Here is a 26548-nt window from a genome sequence, read left to right as displayed (position 1 = left end):
ATACAGGATAAATAGAAAACAATTACTCAATCAGTAAACATTTAAGTGCTCACTGTGTTCCTGGCACAATGCTAAGCACTAGTGGATGCAAAAATAGGCAAAAGACAGTTCCTGCCCTCAAGGAAGCTTACAACCTAAAGGGAGGCACAACATGCAAACAAACACGTTCGAAGTAAGCTATGTACAAGAAATTAGGAAATAATTTTTAAAAAATTTATTAAGAGCCCACTATGTGCCAGGCACTGTTATAAGCGCTGGGGATGCAAAAAGAAGCAAAGGACAGTCCCCGCCCTCGAGGCTGCAATATAATGAGGGGCACAAGAAGCAAAGAAATACATAGAAAGCAAGCCACATAAAGGATAAATACAAAATAATTAACAGAGGAAAGGCATTGGAATTAAAAGTTAAGAAAAACTTTCTGCAGGAAATGGTCTAGAAAGAGGACCCTAGCAGCTCTAGACCCGGCCACAAGGCGGCCCAACACCATTCCCTTCTCCCTCGCCCTCTCCAGCGCTCAGCATCTGAGATAACCAAGTCCCCGCCCCCGGCGGGGCGGGCGGGGCGGGGCGGGGCGAAGCGGGGGCACGCATGCGCGCCACCTGCCTCCCTCCGGACCTAGCCTCGCCAGGGAGCCAGAGGCCCGTCCCACCATTCTTTGCTTCCCTCCTCCTCCTTCTCTCTTCACCTCCGCCATGCCCCCGCTCCCGCCTCGGACTACAAGCCCCAGAGTGCCCCGCGGCGGGCTTCTGTCTCCTCCCCTCCCCTAACCGTCCCGTGCCGTTCCCCCGCCCCTCTCGGGGCTGACTGAACAGGCGGCGGCGGCGGCGGCGGCGGCGGCGGCGGCGGCGGCGGCCGTAAGGCAGGTGAGCGCGACTTCCGGAGGAAACGGCCGAGGCCACGGCTGCTGTCTGGCCGACGAGGTTAGTGAGGCGGGGACTGGGAAGGAGCCCTCGGGGGGCCGGAGGCCGGGGGGCCGGGGTAACGGCTCCCGGGCGCTGGCCCGCGGGGCCGGGCCGGGGCCTCCGTTCGGTCGTCCGCAGTCGAACTCAGGTCCCGCTCCACACCGTCCCCCCGACGATCTCGCGGGCGCTTTTGTTCGGGCCCACCCCGGGGTGGCCGCGCGGGAGCCCCAGGCCCCGAAGGGACGGAGCGCGGCGGATCCTGTTGCTGTAACAGGAGCGGGTCAAAGTCCGGTGAAAAAACCAGTCACTCTCTGCATCCTCCCTCCTTTTCTCCGACGCCCGTTAGGGCTCCCCGGGGCCGCGGTAGAAAACGTAATCGTCTTGGTGTTGGTGGGGAGGGAGAGCCCCCCGGGGTGGCCTGGGGCTTGGGGTGTCCGCCCTTGGCCCTGTCTGCCTGAAGGACCTTGAGCAAGGTATTTGTCTGAGCTTTGGTCCCATCATTTGGGAGGGGGATGGGGTGTTGGACTAGGTGGCCCCTAGGCCCCGTGAGCTTCTGGAGGGTAGGAACTGTCTTCTGCCCCCCTCTTTTTTTTTGGATCCCCAGCATCTAGCACATTGTTCGTGCTTGTCTAGCACATAGTACGTGGTTGACTGACTCCTGGACCCACGCAGCGATGTGGCTATTCTTTCCAGGGATGCAAAGCACCCCATGAGGATTTTTGAGGAGAGGTCAGGACTAAGGCCCCAGGAGGATTTGAGGGGAGTCAGAACTGGGACTCCAGGAGGATTTGAGGGGAGGTTGGCATTGGCACCCTGGGAGTATGGGAGCATGACCCTGCTGAAAGGCCAAGCTGGAGGAACCAAACGAAAGACTTGTAGGCACCTTCAGTGATTTATAGGGCAGTTCAGGCAGGGTTTCCTATTTATCCAGTGCAGCCTTGGACTCCCCTTGCCCTTCCAAAACTCCTCCCACCTCACCCCCCCAACCATTTTCTTTTCCAGTTCTTGTGTAAAACAAACAAAAAAAGTTAATGAGGCTGTGAGTTAAAGGCTCTGATTTAGGGAGAAACCAGAAACTCAATGGCTTGAGAAAGCCAAAAAAAAGTACCAGTGTGCAGCTTTGTGTTAGGAGGTCAGAAGTTATCTTGAAGGAAGGAAAATATGAATTCTTACCAGAAACTGAGGGATGCTGTACGTTCAAAGGAAATTTGGTTACCTTCCATTAAGGCGTTCTTATATGCCTGATCAGTCTCTTACTCAGTATCTTTTTTTTTTTTTTGCTTTTTGGTGAGGCAGTTGGGGTTAAGTGACTTGCCCAGGGTCACACAGCTAGTAAGTATCAAGTATCTGAGGCTGGATTTGAACTCAGGTCCTCCTGACTCTAAGACCAGAGCTCCATCTCTCTATCTGCTGTGCCACCTGGCTGCCCCTCTTACTCAGTATCTTCATAATGAGTATTGTCAGATTCAGTTTAACGGGAAGCACTCTAGAACAACTAATTTTTATCACTTATTTAGTATTTCCAGTCCCAGGCCTGGGGAAGTCTTGAGGCCAGTTTCCTTTATGTAGCAACAGTAGGTTGCCAGATGTCTTCAGGTCATGTTGGGAAAGCTGGGAGAAGGCAAGTAGGTCTTATGGCTTGGCTCCATTTGCTGGGAACTCTTCATGGAAAAGGGAATTATATGCAGTGGGATCTCTGGATTACATTACAATTTAATTGTGTAGGATGAGGTTGTTGTTCAGTTGTGTTAGACTCTTAATGATCCCATTTGGGGTTTTCTTGGCAAAGATACTGGAGTGATGTGCCATTTCCTCCTCCAGCTTATTTTACAGATGAGGAACTGAGGCAGACAGGGTTAAGGGACCTGCCCAGGGTCACACAGCTAGTAAGTGTCTGAGTTCGGATTTGAACTCAGGAAGATGAGTCTTCCTGACTTCAGGCTGGGCACTCTATTCACTGTGACACCCAACTGCCTCGTAGGATGGGGAGGACCAGGAATTTTGCTCCTTTCCTTTCCCCATCCCTACTCCCATTTGCCTGCCTTTAACTGTTTGACCTATCATCACACCTAGTTAGAAAGCCTTTCTGCTTTCCATCCGTCTTTCTTTGATGAGCAGTCACAGAATTAGTTGAGATTTTTGAAGTTTTCGAAGGCATATCATGAAGGGATGCTAATGAATGAACGAATCATTGTGACCCATCAGCTGTCAGAGATAGGTGGTGGTGGTGTGGCAGATGCCCTGTTCATCCTAAACTAGAGTCTTTTTGATGGGGAAAAATCTAATATAAAAAGAAAAATTGCCCAGAAGATGAAGAGGGGTTGGGAGAAGTTGAAATTTTGTGGCTGTAAAGCTTTATGAGACCATTTTCTGGGAACAGCAATGAAAAAAATGATAGAGGTACAAGGCAGTGTGGAACAGTGGGTAGAGTACTGATAGACCCTTGAGTCAGAAGACCTGTGTTCAAATTCTGCCTCTGATGTTTGCAAACTCTATTGCCCAGACTGACTTGAGGTCCTTGGTTGGGCCTTGTAGGACTAGATGCCCTCAGAGTTCTCTTCTGCTTTTAATGCTGTGTTCTCCACAATTGTTCCTCTTAACATGCCGTTCTCCTGCATGTATTGTGAGGTAGTGCTTCTGTTCAAATGAATTCAGTGGCTCCTTTTTGGCTGAGGAATTCAACAGAAACTTTTTATCTTAGCATTGCAGGCATACTCTGACTCCCAAGTACCTTTCCAGCTTTATCTTCGAGTGCTGTGCGTCATATAATCTATATTCAAGTCAACCTGGATGTTTTACTGCCCCCCCCATTCTCTCATAATGCCCTGCATTCTAGTAATGAACTCATAGCCTCTCAGACTTCCTTCTACTCCATCTCTGCTTGTTGATATCTCCTTTCCTTCGAGACTTGACTGAGGTGCCATATCTCCTTGACGCTTTCCCTAATTCGCCTCTCCTTCCTTCACTCTTCCTTCCTTAGCTGGACCTGATCTCCCTCCTCAAATTTCTAGTGCCTTTCACTAGGTGAACACTTAGAAGATGTTTCTTGAATTGTATTGTGATTCTTTGGACTTGGGCCCAAGGCCAGCCTTTCTTACCGTAATGCTGTTGATTTCAGATGCCCTGGGGGTAGATGTTTACACTGCTAGTTTTGATGAATATTATTTTATTTAAGAGGTATTTATTAACAAATGTGTAGTTGATGAATGCATTTGAAAATCTACCCACCTTGAAATTCTAGTGAAAAGAATTGTAAATCTTTCCTTTTTATTCATTGCCAGCTGTGATTTTGGTTCTCTGCCTTAGGCTGGACATACTAGGATGAAATGATGGCGGCTTAGGGGCAGGTAGGTGGTGCAGTGGAGAGCGCCAGCCTTGGAGTCAGGAGGACCTGAGTTCAAATTTGGCCTCAGACACAGAACTTCACTAGCTGTGTGACCCTGGGGAAGTCACTTAACCCCATTGCCTAGCCAAAAAAAAAATGATCATCCTTACCTTCTGTGAGCTTACTGTCTAATTAGACGGGGGGAGATACACAAATACGCAATAGAATTTGTTACTATTAGGGAAAAAAAATAGTGGAAAGTACAAAGGAGAGGAGGTCCAAAGTACTTGGGCAAATTGGCCAGAACCTGCTTCCTTTAATGTTCTTTTTCTGGGCACTTGAAATCAATTCCAAACTGGCAATTGAGACCTGGACTTATGTCAGTGCAGTCCATGATATGATCACTAAGAGTAAATTTTTTTCACCCTTATTTTAAAATTTTCCTTGAAAAAATGTATGATATGCTTATGTAAATGAATCAACAAAATTAGTGCCTACTTTTTCTGTGGAAGCTGTTTTTAAAAAATATTATCATACCCATATGATGGGATTTCTTTTTAAAGTTCAGTATTGTTCAGCTTGCTTCCACAGGAATTAATTGAGTTATTTTGCAGTTTAGCCACAACTCATTGAGAGCAATACATTCTTTTTTTTGGTGAGGCGACTGGGGTTAAGTGATTTGCCCAGAATCACACAGCTAGTGAGTGTTATGTGTGTGAGGCCAGATTTGAACTCAGGTCCTCCCGACTCCACGGCCGGTGCTCTATCCACTGCGCCACCTAGGTGCCCCAAGAGCAATACAGTCTTATAAGTTAATTGAACAAGTAGAAGTACAGTCCTGTTGGGCAGCTGATCCAGGCATGGACAGTAACCACTTATGTGACTAAATGCCAAAGTCATTTTTCTTATTTGGGCCTCATTTTTCTCCTCTGTAAAATGGGGTGGCTTACATGAGCCCTAAGGTCTCTTCCTAGCCCTCAATTCTATCATCAAATGACCTAGTTGACTTTTTAGCCATGGGTAGTTTTTGATGGTCATTCTTTTCAACTCACCAAATATATTTTAAGCTCCTGCTGTGTTCAGGGGCAGCTAGACTACACTGCCTGGGAGTCAGGAAGACCTGAATTCAGATGCAGCTGGGTAACCCTGGGCAAGTCACTTCATGCTATTTGCCTCAGTTTCCTCTTCTGGCAAAACTATTCCAGTATCTTTGCCAAGAAAACCCCGAATGGGGTCATAAAGAGTTGGACATGACTGAAACTACTGAACTGAACTGTGTTCAGGGGCATTGTGCCAGTCTTTGGGCAAGATATAAATGAGCTCCATCCCTGCCTTAATAGCACTTATATAGTAAGTAGGGGCTCTGTGGCGCCAAGCAAGTAACTATCACATAAAATGCAATTTAAGAGGGAGAGAGCTACATGTTGGCATGTGAGGTTGAAGGAGGGCAGATGAATGCACTTGGTAAGATTATTCTGTTAGTGAAGTCTTACTTGTTAAACTTGGTCAGCAAGCAAGGAATTTATCTCATGAAATAGTACTTTAAGGTATGTAAAGTTTTCCATATTGATTTGATGATGAGGATAATGATAATGATTCAGCCCTACCAAGTCTCATTTATTTCTTTTATTTTCCCTCTGTTCTAGCTTAACTGGTCTCTTAGCTATTCATCAAATTCAGTTTGTCATCTCCCACCTTTATATTTGCTTAGTCCACAAATACTTTCCCTTCCCCTCTACCTGTCTTGATCTTATTCCTTATAGGCTCAAATCATATGCTAACCTCCCTCCGTGAAGTTTTCCTTGATCTCATTGCTGAAAGTGGCTGTTGTTTCCTCAGATTTTTTTCCCTATGTTATTTAGTCTGGATTTTACTTTTGTCACTGTCATGTTATGCTTAGTCATTTATACCTCTCTGAGGGTGTCATATTCTTACAAATAGAAAGTAATTTCTTCTTTGAGGGGTCTTTAACACAGTGCTTTGCCTGTAGTAAGTGGTTAGCAAATGTTTGTTGAGTTTAACTTGTTAAAAATGTATACTTATTAACTGTTACCCAGGTTAACTGGACCCCTCTGAGCTCAGTTTCCTCATTTATAATGAGAATAATAATCTTAGTCCTCTGGTGGTTCTGCGTGTAACCAGAAAGATGCTTCTAGGAGACAGCTGTTCTGGTCATGAAATAATAGCACATATTTATTTAGCACTTATGGCTTACAAAATGCTATGTAAATAAAAACAATCCAAGTCTGTGCTCTGGTAGCTCTTTGTGGTGAAAGCTATGCCTTTAGAAGGAGAGCTGTGGCAAGCTCTACTGAGTTGGGCACGATGCGAGTACGGGACCAGCCTAGCTAAGTAGGGAGAGGTTCATCAACATGGAGTTGGTGACTAGGTGACAGAGTCTTTGGCAGCCATGAAAGAAAAGGCTGTCCCCATTTCTGCGACTACCACTCAAAGCAAATATATTCTGAATGATAGGTAGGGACAGCATCTGCACTTTCAGAAAGGTGACGCACTTTGAGTCCTATGTAGAAAAGGACAGATCTGGTGATATTTTGTTTGATGGTTTCCTTTTACATCAAATTGATCACTTTTGGAATGACTTAAATGAAGGTCATAAAGTAGTAGATTTTGATTGGGAATTTAATATGCTATACATGTCTTCACTCTTTTGGGCTATTTAGTTTTGGCTTCCTCCATTTCAGGCTCCTGGTACTTCATTATGTGGTGGAAGGTTTGGCTGTGCCAGTGGAGCCTGAATTTTGGCAAGTCCTACTAATCTGGAAAGACTTTGAATATGCCTTGGTGATAGCCTGACTCAGTGTGTATTGACTTAAATTTGGACAGCATTATAATCAGGTTGGCCCCAATGATGATTTTTTAGCCATGGTGGTACCAAGGTAGACAGTTTTGTTGGTAGAGGAAGGAGTTGTGCTGGATGAAATCATTGGTGTTCATTCCTCAGTTCGGTAGGTCCAGAGCTGGAAGAGGTTCCAGAGCCTTCCATCTGCTCCAGTCTCGTTTGGTTGTTTTTTTTTTTAAATGAGGAAACCAAGGCTCTAAAAGATCAGGTTTTTCACCCAAGGTCCCACAGGTGGTAAACATGAGAGTGGGTTCTTTGAAACCAGGTCTTCTAGACATCAAGGGCAGTGTTCTTTCCACTGCATAATGAAATGTTGAGCTATTATTTGGAATCGCAGACTGATGAGGGCTTGAAAATCATGACTTTGGGGAATGGTTTGGGTCATTTCTTGAGGTAGTGAGTTGCCCTCCCTGGGGGTATTCAAGCACAGTCTGCATGACCTTTCCGACTGAATTCTTCTGCAGAGGAGAGTCACATTTCATGATAGGGATTCAGCTAGGTTGGTCCCTTCTACTTTTTCAAATTTGATGATTCTTGGGTTAGACAAAAGAATGACTAAACTATTTTTGTCGTAAACATAATAGTTGGCATTTGTCTTGTGGCTTTCAGTCGTGGTGTGCATTTCTATACAAAGCGCTCTATGTATTACACATGAGCTCATTTGAGCCTCTCCTTTTTACAGTGGAAGAAGCTGGGGCTTAGAGAGTTATGGTCAGTCATACAGTGAATATGCATCAGAGCTGAGTTTGGAATGAAGGTCTCTGGCTCCTGCTGTTTATTGTGTGACACGGGGTGGGATGGGGGCAGAGAAGGCAGCATGCTCTAGTGGAGAGGGTGCTGGATTTGGAGTCAGGAGATCTGGGTTCAAATTCTGGCTTTGCTACTTAATGTCGCTGTAATTTTTCTTGAGAATCAGCTTCTGGGCCTCAGTATCTGTATCTGTAAAATGAGGGGGTTGGATTTAGGGGTGAAGAACCTGTGTCCTTGAGGCCAAACAAAACAAAGCAGGATTTGTTCGGTGAAGTTTGGATTCAGTCAAAGGGCCACACTTGAGGACCTAGAGGGCCACATGTGTCCTCGAGGCCTCAGGTTCCCCACCCCTGATTAGGTGATCTCAAAAGGTCCCTTTCTTTGATTCTGTGTTCTATTGGTATCACATGAGAATAAAAATATTTATATGAATTTGAAAATGAAAAATCTCTCTTTAGGAGTATTGAACGTTGACCCTGCCTTCCAAAATTGGAAGCCTTTCTTATATGTTAGAGGTTTGTTATCAAATTCAAAGGAGATAATCATTATTTTGAAAAACAGAAAGATGCCAGTAAACCTGAAAACTGGCCTTTGTTGCCTCAGTAGGGTTTGTTTGGGTTTTTTTGAGAGAAATTGATTAAGAATTATTTCTTCAAAGTGTTTATTTAGTAATATCAACTTGTGTTATTCAGATTTTCCATAAATTTAACAAAAACTTAAGAATGCTTATGATCATTAAACATGAGATTGCTTTGTTAAATTTTTTAGATATTAACCTTATCTGTCCTCCCTTCATGGAGAGTGACTATCATTCATTCCAATCTGTAGAATACAAAATTGATTGTCCTATGTGATTGTCATTTTCTTAAACAAGACTGCTAGAAAAAGTGTGCCACAAGTATAAGAGGTTAGTTGAAGAGAAGAGAAATGTAAAGGTTTATAACCAAAAATTTCTGAGGAGGTATTTAGAGAGGAAGTGAAATTGTGGTATTTTGTGTAGGCGGACAAGGAAGAGATGGCTGGAATAGGAGACGCTTCGCATGCAGACTTTGAAACAAAACTTCTTTATATGTAAAGTGTCAAATATAAGTTGTGACAACCTGAGAGTTTTGATTTTTTTAACTCAACATCTTCTACATATCATATTTAATGAAAATAAAGTGATAGGCACTACACAATAGGATACTAACTGAAAGTTAAGTCCTTGTGGGCCTCAATATTCAGTGGTAAGTGTGGCTGTTCGGAGAAGAGAACACTAAATGTATATTGAGCCAGCTAGTCTGTTTTGAGGTTATAATGTTCCTGGGTGCTTCATTTGGGTGTTTACAGAAAATAAAAACTTACCTTGAGTCCCAGATCTTGATAGCATGCATACATGGTTTGTTTAAAATGCATTGTTACGTTAATAAAATATTTTATTTCATTACATTGGCTGGAAAATAGTAATCAAAGTATGAATGTGAATGAAGCCAGTCTGCCAGGCAGTATTTACTAAACATGTAAAATATACTTAGTGCAATGATAGGCTTTCTAAGGGGAAGATAGACACAGCCATATGCAAAAAAAAAAGTCGGTCTTCTTTCTGAGTCCATCACTTTTCCGTTTGGAGGTGGATAGCATCATGAATCCTCTGAAATTGTAGTTGATCATTGTAGGTTGATCCGAGACCCTGCATCTATCAAAGTTGCTTGTCTTTACAATATTGTTGTTACTGTATAATTTGTTCTCATTTTGTAGACCAAGGAATGTCAACTTCTTTTGGTGTCATAGACCTCTTTTGCATAGACCTCTTTTATCAAACCTAGGTCCCCTTCTCAGAATGTTTTTAAATGTTTCTAAATGCATGGAATAAGTAATAGTATTTCAAAAGAAATGAAAGATTAGTGAAAATAAAGATGTAATTTTTTCACATTCTAGTTCACAGATTCTCTGAAGTCTATTCTATCCATTGGTTCTGGGAACCAGAACCAAGAACCCCTGGTGTAGAAAGAAAAGACAGGTTAATGAAAAAGCCTTGGCCTGTACCTGTGAGTAGTAGAAGTTGTGACAGGGATGAAAATTCAACAAAAAAGATGGAGAAGAAATGGTCAGAAAGGTAGTAGATAGTAGGAGACCCAAGAAAGAGCACTGTCACAAAAACACAGAGAAGAAAGCACCCAGAATGTGATCAGTAGTGACAGATGCTGCCGAGAAGTTCAGGATGAGGACTGAGAAAAGGTTATTAAGTCTGGTAACTAAGAGATCACTGGTAACTTTGCAGAGAGCAGTACCAGTTGAATGACCGGATCTGAAGCCAGATTGCAGAGTTAGAAGAGAGAGAGCAGAGGCAGTGCAGAGTAGGTTTTTCAGAGTTTAGCTGAGAATGAGAGAAGAGATGTTTATCAGAGACTGTGCGGTCTAGAGAGGTTTTTTTTAAGGATGAGGGAAACATGGACATGTTTGTAGCTGCTCAGAAGGCATTAGTACATAAGGAAAGATTGAAGATAACAGAGGAGGGGGATGATTGGAAGGGCTATCTGCTGGCCTAAACTAATAGAGCTGAGATCAGATTAGAGTTGGGAGGGATTTTAGAGAATGACTAGGCCCAAACCACCTCTTACTGAGGTTCAGCCCGTTGATCCTACATGTTGTGTGGAATTCCGAGCTGTGTGATTTGAGCCCAAGTCTTCTGACTTTGAATCTATTGCTTTTTCTATATACTGCTCAGCCTCTTAGAATGAAAGTATGTTTTGTGCACATCATTCAGAAAACTACAGGGAACAATGTAATAACTGGCCTACATCATATAGTGCCCTTTTAGTAGACTTTATGAATTCAGTGACTAAGTAACCTCCCAGAATTTTAACTGATTGGAGTAATTCCTAACAGTGATCTAAAACATTTGATAAATAAATACTTTTTAACTTGTCTGGGCCTCTCTCAAGGCTGTCCAAGTTGGGAAAATGTTTGAGAGCAAATGTGGTAGGTGATTATTCTTTTTTAACCAAAAGAGATTTGCAGTGCCATAGTGAAGATCATGGTTATGATTGTTTTTAACTTGTAAAATCAGTGTTGTTTTTGTCCTGATCTCCGTGTGAAGCAAACAGATTTTAAAATTTTGCTGAGTTATTTGCTCGATTTATTAACTTCCCAGAGGTAGCAGACTTTTCTTGGCCACAACTTGATTTCTTTGGTACGTAATGCTGGGGGAAAGGGATAGGAGGGAAAATGAGGTGTAGAACAACTCCAGGGTGAGTGATGTAGAAAACAGTAGAAACAGAAAATTTAATATTACCAATTTTTAGGAAGAAATCTATTATTGTTTGAGATTTTGTAAATAGGAGACAAGTTTGGCACATCAGTTGTGAAAATTTGATACTTTTGAATCTCTGAGTTCTGCAATTTTGTGTCCACGTTAGGACATATCCGATGTAAGACAATATCCAAGGCTTGTAATGCTAGAAAGGAGTTCTGTTTAGGTCTCTGTTTTGCATTTGAAAGGCTTTGGCTTAACTTTTCTCGTGATCAATACTTCAAAATAGATTTCTGTCAAGAGTCATTGACAGTGAGTCACAAGATTTGGAGGTTTTGGGAGATCCTGTAATGACCTAGCGTTTCTGGGCATCAGTTTCCTTGTCTGTCAATTGAATCTTTTGGAAGACATTTCCAACCAATTTAATAAGTATTTATTAAGCATCTACTATGTGCTAAACACTGTTAGGTACGTGAGGTACTGAAATTCTTCTAAATAGAACTCTTGAATTAAATAATGCTTTTTTTAGGGGAATGAGAAACAAGGCTGATAAGAAATATTCAAACTACTTAGATCTGAGATTTCTCTAAATTTTACAGATGAAACAATGGGTAGAGTAATATTTTTTAATTACAAGATCCTACTTGTTTCCAGAAAGATTTTTACCTCCAGTTACACTGGGGATTAAGATGGCCTGGGTTTTTTCCTAGCTCTATCAAATATTTTTTGCTCTTGGATTTAAAATAGTAAACGACTTAGAATTTCTAAGAGTGATACTGCAGGAATTCAATTGTGGTGTTTCCTGAGAGAAACTGGACAAGCATGAAATATTTCTTTTTATCAGTGAACCACACCTCTTCAGATAGCTATTCATAATACCACTCATGTTTAACACAGTGGCCGTAAGCAGTGCAATGTTTAACTAAAGGGAGGAGCTGACTTTTTTTCTTGGAGAGAAAAATTAATACTATTTTTTATGTTAACTTTCCCCGTAGAATGTTAAACTTTGAACATTATGGTTAAAGTCTTTTTGAAATTTCTAAGTTCCTGAAATTGACTCTTAAATTATGAAGTTAAGCTACTTTATTTAAAAGTAGAGGTCTTATTATGTTAACATTTGAGTATTTATATTGTTCCAGGTTCTTTTATGATCTTTATGTACATATTTTTAACACAGTAGGAAGCTACTCCAAACTAGCTTTGTGACCTGAAACTTTCTGACTTGGAGCTGAAACCTCCCATGTTTTCTCTCCCTCTCGCTAGAAAGTGAGCTCCTTGAGAGCAAATTGCCTTACTTTTCTGTCCATATCCCCAGCACTTAGCACAGTGCTTTGCACATAGTAGGTCCTAAGCAGATGTTTTTAAATTTATTCATTCATTCATTCTGCAGCTCAGGTTTAGTGTTTTATAGTTTTACCAAGGGTTTTCCTTATACCAACTAATCCTGTGAGGGAGCATGTTGGAGTGATTTGACATGTATTTTTGAAATCCCCAAGTGTTGGAGTTGGGATTGGTATGGAGAATTTCTGTCTGCCATGAGCCTCACACTCCTGTGTCAGCATTAACTTCCTTCACTTCTCAAGTTTTTTCCAACAGTAAAATCAGCATGTAAAAGATGTTTTTATTACATATATATCTCCAAGGGATGTAGTCCAAATGCTTGTCATTTTTTTACTAGTCCAAATTGGCTTTTTAAGACTTAAGTAACTAAAGCTTCTGAGTTTGTCAAGAGAGAACTGTACCTTTTTAGGGAATATGAATTTGTCACTTAGGAATTTTATATCTCATTTGTGAAGAAGCTCTTTATAATTTTTCTCATTCATCATGGTAAACCAAGGACAAAGCAAAGAAAAATTCTTCTAAACTATAGTTTCCTTTGTTTGCCATCCTTATACTGATGTATCATAGTGGTGAGTGTGTCAGACGGATGATTCAGTGACATTAGTGAACAAGCATTTGTTGTATGTTTAGTCATTGCTGGGATACAAAGAAAGGCAAAAGGGCGGACTTTGCCCTTGAAGAGCCAGCTTTTTACTGGGGAAGACAATGTAGACATGATAAGGTGCGTGGAAGATCTGCACAGAGAAGGCAGTAGTTAATCTCAGAGGGGCAAGCATCAGCACTCAGGGTAACTGAAGCAGGAAGAACTGAAGTCCAGACATTTCCTCCCAAAACCCCAGGGCACCCACTCAGGCAGATTCTACCTTTTTGCCCCGGGGAGAGTGGACTCAAACTTAAAATAGCTTCTCCAGAGTATTCATTCAGCCAAATTCCCTTAGGAATGCGGCACAGCTGATGGATAAATCAGGCTGTCTCCTCCTGGCCTTTCTCTGTATCCCCAGTACAGTGCCTGGTGTGAAGGAGTTAGCACTTAAGACATTTTGTTAACCAAAAAATGGAAACTGAGGAGTTGGTGGCCATAATTTGGGGAATGAATAGACAAATTACATTAGAAGAATGTGACGGAATACTCTTGTACTGTAAGAGATGAGGAGGGAGGACTGTTTGAGAGAGCCCTGGGAAGACACTTGTGATGTGACCACCAGAGAGTGTTTCATCTGTTGTCTTTATCCCCAGCATCTGGCACAATTGTTAATAATAGCTTTAATGGCTTAAAACCACACTATCATTTTTGGAACACTCTGTATTATGTTTGTTCATTTATTGATGGATTCTCCTTTGTAACTCCTTGTTTGTGATACATTGCTGCCTACTCATGCCTATCATCGACCTCTCCATTGCCTTTTGGGTGACCTTCAGTTTCTCCATTCTTTGTCCATTTGTACTCTCTCCAAGAAAGACAAATTATAGAGCTTCTCAGTCAGTAGATCTAACTGTATCATTGCCTGGGCTATAGGCATTTTTCTCCACTTGATTTTTTTCTGTGTAGACAATTAAGCCAGACTCTCAAGTGATTGTGGATCTTGTCTAGGAGAATCAGCAGAGTGTTCTGGTGTATGATAGAGTCAACTCAGTGTTATCTGTAAACAGGGACCCATGGAGCATCCAGCCATCTCATTTTCCATCTTCTTTACTTGACACCAGATCTCCATGATAGAGAAGAATACTTTGGGGGAGCCTGGCAATGATTGAAGGCCTTTTAAAAAAATTTTATTCCATTTAATATTTTATTTTTCCAATTACATGTAGTTTTCAACATTCACTTTTATAAGATTTTGAGTTCCAAATTTTTGCTCCCACCCTTCCCTTCCCCAAGATGGCATACAATCTGATATAGGCTGTGCATGTGCCATCATATTAAACATATTTCCACATTAGTCATGTTGTGAAAGAAGTGATTAAAAAGTCTTGAATACACTTTAGCTGTGCAGGCAGCAGGATGATATAAAAGCTTAGTAAATGTTTATTGAATTGAATTGTGTTGTTCAGTGAAAAGAGACTTTTAAGTAGTGAAGGTGGCGTAGTGCTATAGTGATCCTGCTCCATTCTTGTTTGGACCTGAACGTGTTAGTGATGAGAGACTTTGCAGTCCAGCCTGTTCATTACCTGGAGGGAGCATTAGTCCTCTAGAAATTGTCTATAGGCTTATGATGCCTGTTGGATTACAAGTCTGGGTCCTTGAAGTTCGAGGTTCCCCCTGAAACATACTCAGTAATCACATATCAGGCAGCTGGCAGGCTCTGCTGTGTTAGATATGGAGTTTAGAAAATCCACTTACCCTTTTTTAAGCCATAATTACAGCTAAAGCACATTATTTTCTTTCTTTCTTTCTTTTTTTTTTTTTTTTGGTAAGGCAGTTGGGGTTAAGTGACTTGCTCCAGGTCACACAGCTAGTAAGTATCAAGTGTCTGAGGTCACATTTGAACCCAGGTCCTCCTGACTCCAAGACCGGAGCTCCACCTACTGCGCCACCTAGCTGCCCCCCAAAGCACATTATTTTCAACAGCTATCAATTCTAACTGAGATTGGGGTTAACAGGATAGAAGCCCCCAAAATTGAGAGATTAAATTATTTTATTGTTTTCCTATTCAGAATTTTCCTTTGTAGCTAAAATGACTAATTTGGTTGCATGTAGGTGACTGATAACTGAAATTCACTTGTACTCCTCCCTATTAGCATTTTCTCAGGTAACTTATTGAATTTCTTCTTTCTACTCTTCCCCTTCCTCCCAATGATCCCCTTCCTTTGGGTCTTAACTCAGTGAAAACTTTTTTGCGGGATGAGTTTTTTGGGAGTAGGAAAAGTGAAGTTTTATTTTTAATCTTTATTTGAGAAGCAATGTGATATTCCCCTACCCCCCATTCAGAGTGTGACTTTAGGCAAGTGACTTAATCTCTTTGTGCCCCTTGCAGCTCTCTTTTCTGCTCTCCCCTCACATATTTACTCAGTTGCCAAATTGTTTCATTTCTTCTTTCACTTGGCTTGCATTGGTCCCCTACTTTCTACTCTCACACAGCCCTATTCAGGACCTACTTCAGGTTCTCATCACTTCTTTCTCACCTGGACTATGTCATTAGTTTCCTAATTGGTTCTTTGCCTTGAGTCTCAACCCACTGCAACCATTCTCCACACAGTTGCCAAAATGTTTTTTCTAAAGCACACCTTTGACTGTGTCACTTCACCTACTTAGTCAACTCCAGCGGCTCCCTATTACTACCTAGGATCAAATAGAAAGTTTTCCACTTGACATTTAAAGCCCTTTTCCAACCTACCTTTCCAACCTTACTACTCTTCTTCCCCTTCAAAAACACTGCAGTCCAGCCAGATTGTCTTTCATGCTTTTCTTGTGCTTTGCACTCTGATCTATGCTTTGCAGTGGCTGTCCCAGTGCAAAGAAATGCCAGAATGCACTTCCTCACTTGCCTCTTCATTTCCTTTGAGGCTCAGTTCAGATGCTCTCCCACCACCTGCAATTATATTATAGCTATTTTGTATAGATTATATTTCATAGATACTATGCATTCCATGTTGCTGTCTTCAATTAGATTGCAAGCTCTTGGAGGACAGGGACTGTTTCACATTTTTGTCTTTGCCTAGCACCTAGCACACAGGATCTGGGACATAGTAGTTACTTAATAAATGCTTTTCATTGCTTTATTGAGAAGTTGCAGAGGGTGCTGATTTGCACTGGCAGACAGTGTTCTCTATGCCGATGAAATAATGAATCCAGTCCCCAAACAGAAAATTTTAAATTCATTGATAATTTTTATTTTCACTCAACAAATACTTCTAAACAAGCCATGTTACAATGTACGCTCCCAGCCCTCAGTTTACTTTTTGTTTATGGAAAGAAGGGATGTGTTTTTTTAACTTTTTGTAGGACTAAAAATGTGACAGGAGGCAGCTAGGTGGCTCAGTATAGAGATAGAGCACTGGGCCTGGAGTGAGGAAGACCTGAGTTCAAATTCAGCCCCAGACACTCACTAGCTGTTTGACCCTGGGCAAATCACTTAACCTCCATTTACCTTAATCCACTGGAAAAGGAAATGGCAAACTACTCTAGTATTTTTGCCAACAAAACTCCATGGGGTCATGAAGAGTCAGACATGACTGAACAACAGTGACATTGCTTTGAGGAATATGGGGCTGGTATCATGGGGTCAGACTCATAGCAATAAGAGAGGCTGGAAGGGAAAACATTGGACCTATATAGCTGGAGCCAGAAGATCTGATTTTGTTATCTTAATTCTGCCATTACTAAGACCTGAACCTTGGGCATGCCACTTGAACATTTATTTTCCTAATGTGTAAAATGAGAATAATAAAATTTGTCTTTCCAACATAAAGGGGTTAATAGTATAAGGAACCTCCTTAAAGTACTATTAAATGTGAGTTATTATTAATTATCATTATTCATATATTCTTCAGCTCTCAGAGATCATCATTAAACATTAATGGCAGCAGTTCTTAACATGGTCCAGGAATTTGTTTTTTAAAATATTTTGATAACTGTACGTCAACATGATTTGTTTCCTTTGTATTTTGTTTTATGCATTTAAAAATAATTGTTCTGAGAAGGGGTCCATGACCAAAAAAACTTTAAGAACCTCTGACTTAGCACTTTTAGTACTGTTAAATGGAGCAGAACAAATGGAAAAATGCAGATGATGCAGATGGGGCAGATGAAAAAAATCATGCAGGGAGGGATCTTAGTGGTCATTGGGTCCAAATCCCCCATTTTACAAATGGGGAAACTGAGACTCAGAGGTTAAATGACCTACTCAGGGTCACATAGCTAGGAAGTCAGAATGTCCAGGACTTAGAACTAAGCTGGTGGTCCCAGTACAGGCCTCCACCCCCTCCCCACTCCTGCTTATATTGCAGTCCTGAGATCACTAAAATTTTGCTTCTTAGCACTAAATTGTTTTTAGTCTTGCAGTTTTAAACTAAAAAAACCTTTTAGGAAAAAACTGAACTCTATATTTGCTCAAGATCTGATGTGGTCCTATTCCCAGTTAATCATCAACCAGGCAGCCAAATTTTCCATGCTCATGGAATCTTCTACCTTTTTTTATCGTCCTGGTGCTTAATCTCCCATGACAGCAGCTTTTGGTTGGGTGATGGGAAATCTTTTTATATTTGTCCTTTGTAAATGCTGTAATTAAAATGCCCTTATCTGTTAATCTATGGATTTGAAGAGTTCTCTGTCAAGGGGTTTCAGCTGGTAGGTGAATGCCTAAAGGCCGTTTGAAAGCTGACGCAGAAGGAATTTCTCATCTTCCAGTCCTAGAGTCCCACTGATTTGTTGGCATTAGCCTGGGTCTTTTTGTTTTTGTTTTGTAACTAGTACATTTTTAGACTTCAGGAAAAACAACATTCTTTTTCGTCGGCGGTATTTTAGTGGTGTGGAGGGCAGGAATAAAGGAGTCAAGGCGAAGAGGAATATTAAGAGTGTATCTTTCTGTTGAAGTAACTAGAAAAATGGAACAGTTAGATGACACAGTGGATATAGTGCCGGCCTGGAGTCAGGAAGACTCTTCTTGAGTTCAAATCTGTCGTTACACTTACTAGGTGTGGGACCCTGGGCAAATCACTTAACTTAGCTTACTTATCTGTAAAATGAGTTGGAAAAGGAAATAGCAAACCACTGTAGTATCTTTGCCAAAAAACCCTAAATGGGGTCACGAAGAATTGGATACGACTGGAAAATGACTGAATAACAACTAGAAAAACAGATTTGCAGCTGTACTGGGAAGAAGAGGAATAGCTGGGTTCCGAGACTAACTGGAGCTTGCCATCAGTGAGTGAGTGAGTGAGTGAGTGAGTGTGTGTGTGTGTGTGTGTGTGTGTGTGTATGCGCGCGCTTTCTTTTCCTGCCCTAACGCTGCTTTCCACTGGGTGTGGAGTGACTAAGTGATCTCATTGGTCCATTGTGGTTCTGCCCCTTCTCTGAAGCAGTCCCCGCTTGCCATCATCATGTAACCTCTTGTTTGGCTTTATTTCAGTACTCTGCTTTTGCTGAGTACTGTGTATTTTTCCTGTGATGTAGAAGCTGAGAATTGAAAGAGACCTCAGAGGTTGTATCTACTCCAGCCTTTGCCCCAAACCGTAGAGATGCTACAGCATTCCTGATACATATCCATCCGGCTGTGGTTAAAGATTTCCAGTGACAAGGACACCCTATCTTTTGAGGCAGCTTTATCACACGAGCCTCCCCAGTCCTGTGCTAGGGAAATTAATTTTTTAAAGCCAAAATATAGAGCTTGCTTTTTATCCTGACTCAATTTAGTCTTATTTTGATTCATTTTTCTAACCTCTTGAGATCTTTTGAGAACCTTGACTCATCTCACTGATCAGGTTGGACATCATTTCCTCCTTTTGATTCCCCCTCCTATCCCACTTTTTCTCTTTTCCTACCTAAAAATGCCAAGGTTATTAAAATATGACACCATTGTCCTACACTGGTTATTTACTGCTGGAAGCAATTCAAGGAAACCAGTTGTTAACAGATTGCACTTGGGGGGCTGTAATGCTCAGGTTGGGGCAGCTAGGTAGCCCAGTAAATTGAGCACCAGCCCTGGAGTCAGGAAGAACCTGAGTACAAATATGACATCGGGCACTTACTAGCTCTGTGACCCTGGGAAAATCATTTAACCTCTGTTGTCCTTAATCTACTGGAGAAGGAAATGGCAAGCCAGGTCACTATCTTTGCCAAGAAAGCGCTAGACAGTGTGGTGCATGGGGTCACAAAGAGCTGGCCATGACTGAACAGCAACAATTTTGTAGTCTGCTACTGTGTTGGAGCTGTTGTTTCAATTACTTTCTTTGCAGATTAATGAGGATTTTATGAGTAAGCCATTATATTGTGTTAGCAAATTGGAGTTTTTAGCTCTTCCACCTTTCTTTTCACCTTTAATTTCTTTTTCTTTTTTTTGTCTTATTGTTACTGCTGACATTTCCAGAATGAAATACAATAATAGTGGGGGGAGTGGACATCCATGCTTCACTCCTGAATTTATTGGGAAAGGTTCTAGTGTGTCCCCGTTGCATGTGATGTTTGCTTTTGATTTTAGATAGATATTTTTATGATATTTAAAAAAGATTCCTCTGTGTCTATACTTTGTAGGCTTTTTAGCAAAAGTATTCTGCTTTGTCAAAGGCTTTTCAGGTATCTGGGCAGCGAAGTGGCGCAGTTGATAGAGCGCCAGCCCTGGAGTCATGAGGACCTGAGTTTAAATTCAGCCTTACTAGCTTACTAGCTGTGTGACCCTGTTTGCCTCAGTTTCCTCATCTGTAAAATGAGCTAGAGAATAAAATGGCAAATACTCCAGTATCTTTGCCAAGAAAACCCCAAATGGGGTCGCAGAGAGTCAAACATGACTGAAATGACTTAGCAACAAAATTTCAAGCATCTAGTCAGATAATCACATGCTTTGATATGTTTTTGTTTCTAATATGATAAATTGTGTTGCATTACATAAATGAGCTTGGTTGTGTGAATGATTGGTGAATGTCTATAGTCTGTGTGACAGGATTTTATTTAAAATTTTGAATTGATATTCATTAATGATATTGATCTATAGTTTTGTGTTTTCTTCTTCCCTGGTTTAGGTATCAGAGCCATATTTATCTCATACAAAAAAGGGATCAGGCAGAAATTTGTGTAATATTGGTACTAAATTGTTCTCTACGAGTTTGATAGAATTCTCTTGTGAATCCATAAGAAGGACCATGGTTTTGTTTTGTTTTGTTTTGTTTTCCTCTGGTAGTTGTTCTTTTTCTGAGTTTTAGTAATTTAAGATCTCTGTTTCATCTTCTGTAAGTTTGGGCATTTTGTATTTTTGAAGGTATCCTATTTCTTTATATTCTTAGTTTTGTTAGCATACACCTATTTTAAAAGTAAAGTTTATTTATTCGTATGTCTGCTGTTTTCCACATCATCATAGTTATCCCAAATATGCCTCCCCCAGCCCTTTTCAGAGAATCATCCCATGTAACAAACTGCCCTTTTTAAAGACAAAAAAGAAAAAAAAGAAGGGAAAAATAGATCAGCACAACTGATGAATACATTGAAAAAGTCCAAAGTCATGGGCAATGTGTAACATCTGTGGACCTTCTACCTCCACGAAAGGATGGGTTATGAGTAACTTGTATCTCTACATTTGAGCCCTGCTTGGTCTTTATAATTTTGTTATATTCACTTTTGAACCACCGTGGGTGGTTCTTTCCAATTTACATTGTTGTTGCTGTGTTTATTGTTTTCTAGGCTCTGCTTACTTCTTTCTGTATCAGTTCATGTAGATCGTTCTGTATTTCTTTGTATTTATCATATACATAATTTCTTATACCACAGTAATATTCCATTACATTCATGTTCCACAATTTGTTTAGCCATTCGACAGCTGATGGGTATCTACATTGTTTCTTATTCTTTGCTATTTCAAGATGTGCTGCTATAAATGTTTTGGTGTAAATGGGGTAACTGCATAATAGGTTCTGATAAGTATTTTTATTTCTTCTGGTTATGCTGTGCTTTTTTTTTGTTTATTTCATACTTATATGTTATTTGTCACCCCATCCTTGTGAGTCAGAGTGCTTGTTTCTTTGTTAGACCTATAGTGCCTAGTACAGTCCTTGTACATAGCAGGTCCTTAATAAATTCTTGTTGATTGATTGATATGGGGAGACATGAATAATCTAGTTTGACTGGAGAGAAGACTTGAACAGATAATGAAATAACCATGGCAAAGCAAGTTTTTGTCAGATTGTAGCTGGCTTTGAATGCCTGGTTATGGAGTTAATTGTTTATTTGGAAGGTATTGTAAACTACTGGAGGAGTTTGATCATACTTGTGCATTATGGGTAGACATGAAGATTAGAGGTAGGAAGACCAATTATGAGGCTATCATAGTAATCTAGGCAAGAGATTATGAGTTCCTTATATCTTGAACTAGGGTATTTGCAGTGGGAGTATAAATGAGGGTTCCCATAGCTAGAGAGGGCTAGAATTGGATTCAGACTTGAGCTTTCTGACCTGTAGGGTTTTTAAATTAAACTTCATTTCACTTTCATTTGTAAATGTACCACCATTTTTTCCTTGTAGAACAACTATCTTTTAAAATAAAGAAAAAAGAAAAAAGTAATCAAAACTAACCAGTATATTATGTATATCACCAATATGTTATATATTATATATAACCAGTATGTATATATGTGCATATATATATATGTATGTGTGTATATGTATAATCAGTAGATAACCAGAGTCTGATAGTATGTTCCCATTGTTCTTTTATCTGTCTACTATACAGCACCTATCCTTGAACTTGTAAGGGAAATAAAAGTGGTTGTCGATATTTTCAGAAGAGTGTTCATATGTCCCAGCATCTAGTTATGCAGTCTCTTCCATAGATCATAGCCATTGAGGAGAAGGTAAGCTGATTCTCTTGATACCATCACTGATCCATAGCCCTTTGTATATTCTGTCTTGTAACCACTGATATGTTAAATGATGCCTTTCCTCCCCAAAAGTGTTCATAGCTCGGTCAAAGACTAGTTCATTATTTGTCGAAGTGTATCTTTGACACTGTCAGTGTGAGTCCTTATTTCCTCTGCTCTGTGACATACGGGTTTATAATTTTTTCCTGGTGGTTAGATTCTGCCTTCAGAAAATGGATGACATCACTTTCAGAACATGGGCTGTGGTAAATAATTTATCAAGTGGGGTATGTTGTGGTACAATACACTCAAATATTTGTTGTCAGTCAAGGTGACAGGGTCACTTTCTTTTGTACCATTGCATGGAGTGAAAAGGTGACAGTTAATTAGGACTTAACATATGCTTTGGGGGCAGCTAGGTGGCGCTGGGGATAGAGTGCCTGGAGTCCATAAGACTTATATTCCTGAGTTCAGTTCTGGCCTCAGACACTTACTGGGAGTGTGACCCTGGACATGACAGTCATGTAACCTAGGTTTGGATCAGTTTCTCATCTGTCAAATGAGCTGGAGAAGGAGATGGCAAACCACTCTAGTATCTTGGCCAAGAAAACCCCAAATAGGGTCGCAGAGAGTCAGATACGACTGAAACGACGGAACATCTTTGCTTTCACCCTTGTCTTTTTCCATTATTGTTCCCATGTCTTGCTACTAATTCAGGGTCCTCAGCATTTAAAAACCCTAAGAAGAAAATGTGCTGGGAAAAGAGCAGGGCCAGGTACCCTGTGGAGAGGTGGGAAGGCCACTGGTCTTGCAGTCAGGGAGGTAGCATGGCTGATGATGACAGTGATGATAGCTAGCGTTTCTGTAGCGCTCTCAGATTTTCAGAGTGCTTTATAAATATTGTGTCATGTAAGTTCCTAACAACTCTAGGAGATAGATGCTGTTATTATCTTCTTTTTACCGATAAGGAAACTGGTCCAGACATAGGTTTTGTGACTTGCTCAGGGTCAAGATCTGGAATATTAAGGGAAATGACTAAAAGAAGAAAGGATGAAGGGGGGGAATAGCACGTCCAGACTTCATACTATGTTATAAAGCAGCAGTCATCAAAACCATTTGGTACTGGTTCAAGAACAAAGAGATAGGTCAGTGAAACAGACTAGACAAGGGAGATTCAGAAATAATAGAACTTAATAACCCAGTGTTTGATAAAATAGAAAACATGAGTTACTTAGGGAAAGACTCCTTACTTGATAAAAACTACTGGGAAAACTGGAGAACAGTCTGGCAGAAATTAGGCTTACACCAACACCTCACACCACATGCAATAAATAATACATTGTAAGTGGATATGTGATCTTAATATAAAAGATCATACTATAAAAAATTTAGAAGAGAAACAGATCATCTGCCTCCCATAGCTATGGGTAAGAGATGTTTTCTTGTTTTTTTAGTGAGGCAGTTGGGGTTAAGTGACTTGCCTAGGGTCATACAGCTAGTGTCAGGTGTCTGAGGCTGGATTTGAACTCAGGTCCTCATGACTCCAGGGCCAGTGCTCTGTCTACTGTGCCACCTAGCCGCCCCTAAGAGATGTTTTCTTAACCAAAGGAGATAGGGGCAATTAGAAAAGATAACACTTCCATAAGCTTTTGAGTTTTAAAAATTTTCTTTCCCTCCCTCCCCAGGGTGTGCAATCTGATATCGGCTATACATATACATTCCTATTAAACATATTTTCACATTAGTGATGTTGTAAGAATCAGAACCACTAAAAATATAGTCTAAAGGGGCAGCCAGGTGGCACGATGGACAGAGAGCACTGGCCCTGGAGTCAGTTCAGATTCATCCTCAGACACATGACACATACTAGCTGTGTGACTCTAGGCAAGTTACTTAACCCCAATTGCCTTGCACCCTCCTTCCCCCCCCTGCAAAAAAAGAAACATAGCACATAACTTTGATTACTTGAAACTGAAAAAGTTCTGCCCAGATAACATTGATGCATCTAGGATAAGAAGGGAAGTGGTGAAATGGGAAAAAAAAATCTTTGTATCTAACTTCTCTGACAAAGATTTGGTATCCAAGAAAAATAAACAATTTATATACAGACAGTTCTTGATTTACATAATTGAACCATTCCCCTAACTTCTGTGTAGTGTGATTTGTACATAATGCCAGTTTGCCCACAGACATGCAGAAGGGAGGCAGGAAGGGAATAAGAAAAGCCTCTGATGCAAGGTGGGGGTCTCTCCCCATGTCCATTTTTCACTTGGAGGATTTTTTTGATGGGGGGTGGGAGGTCATGGAGTGCTGAGCTGAGAGGCAGGAGCAGAGAGAGCACAGTACCACAAGGTGAAGTTTTAACATAGGCATATTTTTTGGAGTGCGGATTAATTTTTTTTAATTTATTTTTAGCTTTCAACAATTACTTCCATACACTTTTGAGTTTTAAATTTTTCTCCCCCTCCCTGCCTCCCTCCCCAAGATGGCATATAATCTGATATAGGCTCTACATATATATTCCTATTAAATGTATTTTCTTTTTTTTTAATTTATTTTGATTTATCCACAATCACTTCCTTAAGCTTTTGAATTTTAAAATTTTTCTTCCCCTCCCTCCCCAGGGTGTGCAATCTGATATCAGCTATACATATACATTCCTATTAAACATATTTTCACATTAGTGATGTTGTAAGTAAGAATTAGAACCAATAGGAGGAACCACCAGAAAGAGGAAACAAAACAAAATAGAAGGGAAAAAAAAGAGCAAATAGTATGCTTTGATCAGCATTCAAATGCCATAGTTCTTTCTCTGGATGTGGATAGCATTTTCCATTATGAGACTTTTGGAGATCCTCACATTGCTGAGAAAGGCTAAGTCTATGAAAATTAGTCATCGCACAACATGGCTATTACTGTGTACAACATTCTCCTGGTTCTGCTCGCTTCACTTGATATCAGTCCATACAAGTCTTTCCAGGTTTTTCTGAAGTATGCCTGTTCTTCATTTGTTATAGCACAGTAATATTCCATTACATTCATATACACCACTTGTTTAGCCATTCCCCAATCGATGGCATCCCCTCAATTTCCAGTTCTTTGCCACCACAGAAAGAGCTGCTATAAATATTTTTGTACATGTGGGTCCTTTTCCCATTTGTATGATCTCTTTGGGATACAGCCCTAGAAGTGCTGTTGCTGGGTGAAAGGGTATGCACATTTTTATAGCCTTTTGGGCTATAAATTGATCTCCAAAATGGTTGGATCAGTTCACAATTCCACCAACAATGCAGAATGCAGATTTCTTTCAAAATTCTTTATGGAAAGGCAAATTAGCATATTGTGAATTTTCATAAAGCAGGAAGTTGTGTGTGTGTGTGTGTGTGTGTGTGTGTGTGTGTGGTGTGTGTGTGTGTAGGTGTGTAGGTGTAGTAATCATTCCCTGATAGGTAAATGGTCAAAGAATTTGAACAAACAAAATCAAAACAACTGCAAAGTATTCCTAACCACATTAAGAAATGTTATAAATCACTAATAATAAGAGAAAGACAAATCAAAAGAACTCTGAGATTTTGCCTTACATTTTTGCACATTGGCAAAAATGACCAAAAATGGCAACAATTGATGTCGGAGGGGATCTGGAGGATAGGCACACTAATACATTGTTGGTGGAGCTGTGAAATGGTATAACCTTTTTGGAAAGCAATTTGCAATTATGCAAATGAAGTAGCTAAAGTGTCTATACTTCTTGAACCAGAGACTCTATTACTGGGCTTATACACCAAAGAAGCCATTGACTTAAAAAAAACACCTGCTCATGTACTGCAAAAATATTTATAGCAGCAGTTTTTGTAATAGCTAAGAATTAGAAACAAAGTAGATGTCCATCAATTGGGGAATGGCTAAACAAATTGTGATACATGAACATAATTTATTGCATTATGTCTGTAATGAATATAAGGAAGCATAGAAAGAGCTAAATGAATTGATGCAAAGTGAAGTAAGCAGAGTCAAGAAAACAATATATAGTGACTAAAACAATGTAAATTGAATGAACAATGATACATCAAAAATTAAAAGTAAATTGAGAGGGATGGGTAGTTTTAGGAACAAAGATGATGAGTCAGTTTTGGACACTTGAATTTAAGGTGCTAACTGGATATCCAAGTTAAAATGTCTAGTGGACAGATGGAGTTATGGGACTCGCTTTGAGGAAGAAAATATTAGGGCTTAAGATAATAGTTGTAGGAATCATCTGCATGGGCATAATTGAATTAGTTGGAGTGGATAAGATCACTAAAAGAAAGTGTATGTGGTTGTGTGTGTGTGTATGTGTATTGTGGAGAGTGAGAGGAAGAGATGGAAAGGGCGATGCCTTGGGCAGAGGGCTCTTTGGGAGACCCCCATTTTGAATGGGCGATGGAAAAGGATAAAAAGGATGGAGAAAGAAGATGGATAAACCAGATGAACCCCTGAAGGATACTGAGTAAGAAGCAGCAACCAGTCCAACATGTGGGAGGAAAACCAGGAGAAAGCAGAATCCCATAATGACAGAATCTGGGAATTGGAAGGAACCTCAGAAGCCATGTAGTAACATAACAGAAGCCAAGGAAGAAGAAGAGTATCCAGGCCTTCATGTT

General features: G+C 40.5%; 1 protein-coding gene across 3 annotated transcripts in view; it reads left to right on the top strand.

Annotated features, from left to right (window-relative positions):
* Positions 1–805: 805 nt before the first annotated feature.
* PHACTR4 (phosphatase and actin regulator 4) overlaps positions 806–26548 on the top strand; it is a 125168-nt gene continuing 99425 nt past the window's right edge. The window contains exons 1-2 of one of the 3 annotated variants that reach the window (XM_020983309.2): positions 806–920; positions 21782–21902. The gene's annotated coding sequence lies outside the window, so the exon portion shown is untranslated. Of the gene's footprint in view, positions 921–991; positions 1376–21781; positions 21903–26548 lie in introns of those variants that run through there. The other 2 variants (XM_020983310.2, XM_020983311.2) reach the window with 2 other exon arrangements.

The sequence above is a fragment of the Phascolarctos cinereus genome, unplaced genomic scaffold (assembly GCF_003287225.1).
Source record: "Phascolarctos cinereus isolate Bilbo 61053 unplaced genomic scaffold, phaCin_HiC Scaffold_726;HRSCAF=1367, whole genome shotgun sequence".
Taxonomy (NCBI): domain Eukaryota; kingdom Metazoa; phylum Chordata; class Mammalia; order Diprotodontia; family Phascolarctidae; genus Phascolarctos; species Phascolarctos cinereus.
Note: the sequence above shows the minus strand (reverse complement) of the source record. Positions and strands in the feature narration are given on the sequence as shown.